Consider the following 6224-nt stretch of genomic DNA (forward strand, 5'->3'; position numbering starts at 1 on the left):
GTAACACAAAAAATTGAAGAAATATTCTTCTAATATTCAAAAACTATTACCCAATTCAGCAAAAAAATGTGCTCATATCACTAGTGAACAAGAGAAGTTCTTTTTTTTTTTTCAAGATTTTATTTATTTTTTGGAGAGAGAGAGCCCAAGCCAGGGGGAGGGGCAGCAGGAGAGGGAGAAGCAGACTCCCCGCTGAGCAGGGAGCCCGATGCGGGGCTTGATCCTAGGGCACTGAGATCATGACCTGAGCCGAAGGCAGACGTTTAACTGACTGGAGCCATCCAGGTGCCACAAGAGAAGTTCTGTCCCATGTTTTCAGCGTTTCACTTTCTCTCACTTCCTAATGTAAACATAAATAACCGTATTTGTGACATAAGTGTCCTTATTCATCAGCTGCAATCACAGGTTGGCTGTGGATACAAGAGTTTGCAAAAGTCAACAAAAACGTTTTGTGAGAATTGATTGGTGAAAAGATATTTACACTAAAGAGTATTATATGCTTTATTATTATTTGTAAATTAGGAACTACGCATCCTCCATATCAGTAAAATATATACAACTTATGTATAGATATATGCGTGCATTCCCCCATCCGCCAGAGAGCCAGTTAAATATTTACCATCACATCACTTCTCGAAACCCTCAATATCAATTGCCTATTAGACATTTTAAATTTAATATGATAGGCATCTCAGACTTAATGTATCAGAAACAGAATTCATTTTCCTTCCAATGTCTTTTCCTCTTTTGATACTCTGTATCTTAGAGAATTACATACCCTAGGAGGAAAAAAAGTGAAAATAGTAGTTACAGGTTGCTTTTTCAATATGTGTCATCTATAAAGACTGGAAAGAAAATAAGAGGGAGATAGTTGATGGAGTTTTTTGTTTAGTTGTAAGAAAGAACGATCTTGAATATATTCATATGGGAAAGAGGCCATGAAGAGGGGAGAATTGGAAGCTCCAGTAAAGAGAGGGAGCTGATGACAGGACAGTCTGTGAGAAGGAAGGAGAGGGCAGGGACCAGAGCACATTGGCCTTGGACAGGAGAGAGTCACCTTTTCCACACTGCCAGGAGGAAAGGAGATAGGGATGAGGATGTGTCCTAGGTTGGGTTCTCTAGGAGCAGAGCCTGGGACAGGGATTCTCTTTCAAGTTGAGTGTGGGTGGGGGGGTGCTCTCAGGAGAAGGAATGGGAGACGTATGATAGGATAGTCAAGAGTGTGATCTTGACTGGAAACTAACATCATCTGTGATCATAGAGGGAGGGGCAGCATCATAAACTGCACCCAGGTTACTCACCTTGAGGCCCAGACTGGCCTTTTCCTCCTGTGTCAATCATTCATTGGTTGAGGTCTGCTCGTCAGAGGAGCGGGGCATAATCTTCCAGACTATAGGGGTTCTGTCTGGCTGAGGGCAATTCTCCAGGGAAGGCAGTAGCTAAGAATTTTAAACAGCCTGCGGAACGGCTGAGGGACAAGAACACCTGCCACTTTATAAAGGGGATCTGAGTGGGGCACCAATAGCATCCGATGGCTACATACATAGGCATAAATTGGGGAGAGATGGAAGTGGAGAAGAGTTTGAGGCAGTTCCTGGTGAGTAGTCTCTCTCTTTATAATAGTAATCCAAATTACCTGCTGAGGGTGGGGAGGAATCTGGTGGGCGCAGACAGCTCGAGTAGGGTGGGAAGATTTTGAGGGACTGCTATGTGTAAGCCATGGGGGAGGGGCTGCCCTGGGCAGTACTCAGGGTCCAGTTACTGTTGGAGACACGGAGTAGCGACAGCACTTTGCAATGTTACTTATATTCTTCAGCAGTCTCGGTGTAGGGGTGCAAAAGGCAGGGGGTTGGCTTAACCCAGTGTTGACATTTTGCTGGGTAAGTATAGTGCAGGCAGAAAAGCGTAAGTAAAGCATGAGGATGATGGTGAGAGAGTTTTTGAAAGCTCGTACTACCTTTTGGGAAGGCAGAGATGTACACAACAAATTACAGGGCAAGCCTGTGTTCACAGTGCATCGACAGAAGTACAAAGTAGTGGGTAAGATCAGAGAAGAGAGTGAAGCATTTTCTGAGTTGAGGACAGGAATTTCTATGGCTTCACATAAACGGGACTGCATTTGAACTGCCTCTTGAAGGGCCAGTGGGGGAAAAAAATCTCCCTGGGGGAATGTGGAAGGGAATGGTATAGAGAAAGCATGGAAAAAATGCATGAAAGCAATCTGGTAGAGACTGATGATTTAAAAGTATATATGGTAAAGCGTATGAGGTGCCTTGCAACAAGGCACCCACAGTAAGTAAAATCAGATAGAGTGGTTGGCTATGGCTCTTGTTCTCACTCAGCCCCATTCTCAAATAGGGGCAGGCTAAGTTTCTTATACTAAGAAACTTAGCTAAGACGGTGGCTGTGGATTGGATCGAGGCCTGGTGAAGAGAGTAGCATGTAAGCCCATCTTTGGAAGCAGGGAGGCAAAGTGTGTTGCCACATCTCAGTAGTCTCTTAGACTTACTTCCACGGTTGTGAAATGGGTACCAATTAACAAGGAGATAACTGGGTTGTTGGCACTGCCTTTGAAATCTCAGCCAGTTATGAGCCCAGAGTTGTCCCTATTGATATTTAAATCAGAGTAGACATTGCAACTGATAGACAAACCAGACCTCAGCCAAACCATGTTCGTTCGGATCCAGCACCTGCCCCAGGACTACTGGTAGCTAGCTCCATAGGCTCCCCCAAACTTTCATTAACTTTATAATAATACATATTAATAAATATTTTGGTTTCTGCATATGTGAGATTTTGGTGGGGTTTTATTGTGTACAGGTGGTATGGAGGACAAAGTGAAAACAGTTGAAAAGGATTTTTGAAGACAGAAAATAGTTGAAAAGGTATTCTTTGTTGAAAAAATGAAAGTAATACATGTTCTTTATAAATCGAAAATTGTAGGAGGGTAAGAAGGAAAACAAAAGTAACCATCCCCTCATTCTACCAAAAAGCCCTTTCTCCCCAGAGATAATCATTGTTAACAGTTTAGTATATAGCTTTTCTTACATAAGCACATGTGGTATTTCCATTATATATAAGTATAAATATATATTTTATATATATATTATACACAATATTCTGATCTTTAACCTAATACTTTTCAGTCAATAATATATCTTGTGTGTGTTTACATGATCAGTGTAGCTTTTTTTCATAGCCACCTAATATTCCATGGTATTGAACAAATTTTCCATTAATGAGAATCTAAATAGATTCTACTTTTTTATTATAAATAATAGAACAATGAACATCTTATGTGCACTTCTTTTTGTACTTAATTACTTTAGATAAATTCCTAGAAGAGGGATTATTGGGTCAAAGGGTATGATAGTCTCACATACCAGTTAACTCTCTGATATACATGGCCAGACTGCCTTCGAGAAATTTGCCTGAATTTACTCCGCAGTAAACAGTGTAAATACTGCTTCTTTTTTAATTAATTAATTAATTAATTAATTAGAGAGAGAGAGCACAAGCAGGAGGAGCAGCAAGCAGAGGGAGAGGGAGAAGCAGACTTCCCACTGAGCTGGGGAGCCGGACATGGGGCTCGATCCCAGGATTCTGGGATAATGACCTGAGCCGGAGGCAGCCGCTTAACCGATTGAGCCACCCAGGCGTCCCAATACTGTTTAATTCTTTACCAACACAGAACATTATCAATATTTCTATCTGGTTAAAGTTTTGCATATATGTAAAATATAAATATATATGTATAGGTATATATGTATATATATTTGTATACACACACACACATTTTTTTTTATTTTTGCTGCAAAAAGCTTTGTTTCCAGGGTGGTTGAAAAGCTGCCTAGTGGCTGCAGGGAGAGTCTCAGGCACAAGCCTGGGCACCAGGGGGATGGCAGAAGGGCCTTCAAAGGCCGCGGGGCTCCTAGACGTGCCAGCCTGCGGAAGTGAGTCAGGTGGTCGATCTCCTCGGTAAGTTTCACCTGCTCATCCAGGAAGTGGCTCTCCGGGAAGTCCCAGAGCGCGGGGTGCGCGCAGGCAGCCCCCAGGGCGCGCAGATCCAGACGCGCCTGGTTCAGATTCTTGTCCAGAACCAGGGCGGCTTGCACGGCATCCAGTATTTTACCCACTCATCTTGGGACAGCTTTTACACCTTTGGAAGAGGGCGCGGCCGACCTGCTGGTTTTGCATTCAAGAGACACTCGGGCGCCCTCGCGCTTCTCAGCCAACTGGCGGAATGGCCCAGGGCCTCCGGAGCCACGTCGTCCGGCTCGAAGTAGAAGCCCAGAGGGAGGTAGGTGTAGGAGGTCCGCAGATGCACGTTGAGCAGGCGGTTGCCCGCGGCCTCTACCTCGGTGGGATAATTCTGACGGACCTGGGGGCTCATGGTTGATCGGTAATGAGCTAAGCCCCAAGTAGGGTGTTGGCTGGTCCCAGCGGCAGAGGGTGGCAGAGGAGATGGTTCTGAAGGTTGCGACTGGGAAAAAGGTTGGAAGGTGGTTGGAGGCTGGTAGAAAGGGCATTCCTGTGTCTATTCTGTCCAAACACTTGTTGAAATAAGAGAACCGCGGGATCGCCAGGTGCACTGTCGGTTAAAGTTATGTTTTAAGAAGTTATTTTTAATAATCATGGTGGTAAAAAAGAAACTTACACCAGGACAGTTGATATTGCAGATGGAAAATATTCTCTGGGTGGTTGAGTTCGAAGTATGTTTAGTAGTTAACTTTCCTGAGGTTCCGTTACACATTTTCTTGAGATGATGAAGGTGGTATGGAAATCCTGGGGCTGCTGCCGTCACTCTTCATTAGTTTGAAACTCTACCCAAATTCATGGAGATGGAATTCACCTCTGTGGTTGGAGATGGTCACTTGGTAGAAAGCCTTTTGAGAGTTTACTTGTGATATGCAGAAATGAATCAAAACCTTTCAGTGTGGGGAATGCCTTTCAAAGGAGCTAAGCTCTCCATATTATAGGGCCATTTAAAAATTCTTTAAAAAGAAAAATTTCTTAGATCATTTTATCAGTAAGAAGAGAATAGATTGTCAGCCATTAGGATTTTCATATGCATAATATGTATATGCATACTATGAAAATATACACATGGAAAGGAAATTAAAAACGTCATTGTTATAACAAAGGTTTTGTTAAAAGCTTCTGTTTCTGTATCGCAGGTACATCTTGATCTCTATCTCTGGACCATTTTTCCAGAGGTTTAGTGTTTTTTGTTTTTGTTTTTTTGATATGTAATTTTGGAACAAAATGCGTTTGGAATTCTTGGGCTTACTCTTCACCCTTCCTTGCATTCACATCCTTGCTGGATCCTCATGACCTGGATGGAGTGTACCTCCCTGCTCCTTGACTTTGAGCTTGTCAGTATTCCTTGCATTGGCTTACGGAAGGAAGTTTTAATTGTGGGTCTAGAAGCATGAGGTGAGCATGCCCTGGCTAGCTGACTGGTTCAAGGAGGATGAGAGACATGAGGAGCAGATCCAGTGTCGTGTGTGAAGCAGAACCACACCAAATGATTCAAAGAAACATTAGAATGAGTGCTTTTGTTGCATGTCACTGGTTTTTAATGATTGTTATGCAGCATTGTTTTGGCAATAGCTAAGTGGCATATAATTTAAAAAAATGTTCTTAGTTCTTCTATAATGTTTCCACTGATTTTTAAGTGGCACTCTTACCTCTAATACATTTTGTATTTGATGCTTATGATCTTTATTTTGTGCAAGGATTTCTTAGTTGAGTCACAGTCCAAGAGAAAATTCACCCAACTTTGTTTCCTCATATACTGGTAAATATAAAAAAGCAAGCTCAATTTTATTTTCCTCAAATCCCTATTTAATTGTAAATAAACTTTGCCTGTTCTTTTAAATTATTTGCTGGGGTCACAACAATGAGAAATGATAACAAAGTTCTTAAAATGTTTACTCTTTGCATTCAGTTTTCAGAATTTTATTCATGTCAAGCCGGTCTGAAAAGTTAAAAATAACTACCTCCAGAGATTTCTTCTTAGGCTGTATTCTTCCTTGGGAACCTCTAAGCTTTTCCCACCCAAACTGTGTCATCATCCTTGCCTAATTTAAAAATCTCCCAGATCCAATGCTCTACAAAAATCAATGAGATCTTTCCCACCAGATAATCCCAGCAGCCACGCATTATATTCTCTGGTTTGATTCTGCAGGAGTTTGATTTTATATACTCTATTGTAATAATTT

The 6224-nt window shown here is 42.0% G+C and overlaps 1 pseudogene; it reads right to left on the bottom strand.

Annotated features, from left to right (window-relative positions):
- Positions 1–382: 382 nt before the first annotated feature.
- On the bottom strand, positions 383–4393 carry LOC148162271 (ferritin light chain pseudogene; annotated as a pseudogene).
- Positions 4394–6224: the final 1831 nt, after the last annotated feature.

The sequence above is a fragment of the Eumetopias jubatus genome, unplaced genomic scaffold (genome assembly GCF_037043125.1).
Source record: "Eumetopias jubatus isolate StellerSeaLion01/CBP00866 unplaced genomic scaffold, mEumJub1_p1.0 scaffold_16, whole genome shotgun sequence".
NCBI lineage: Eukaryota > Metazoa > Chordata > Mammalia > Carnivora > Otariidae > Eumetopias > Eumetopias jubatus.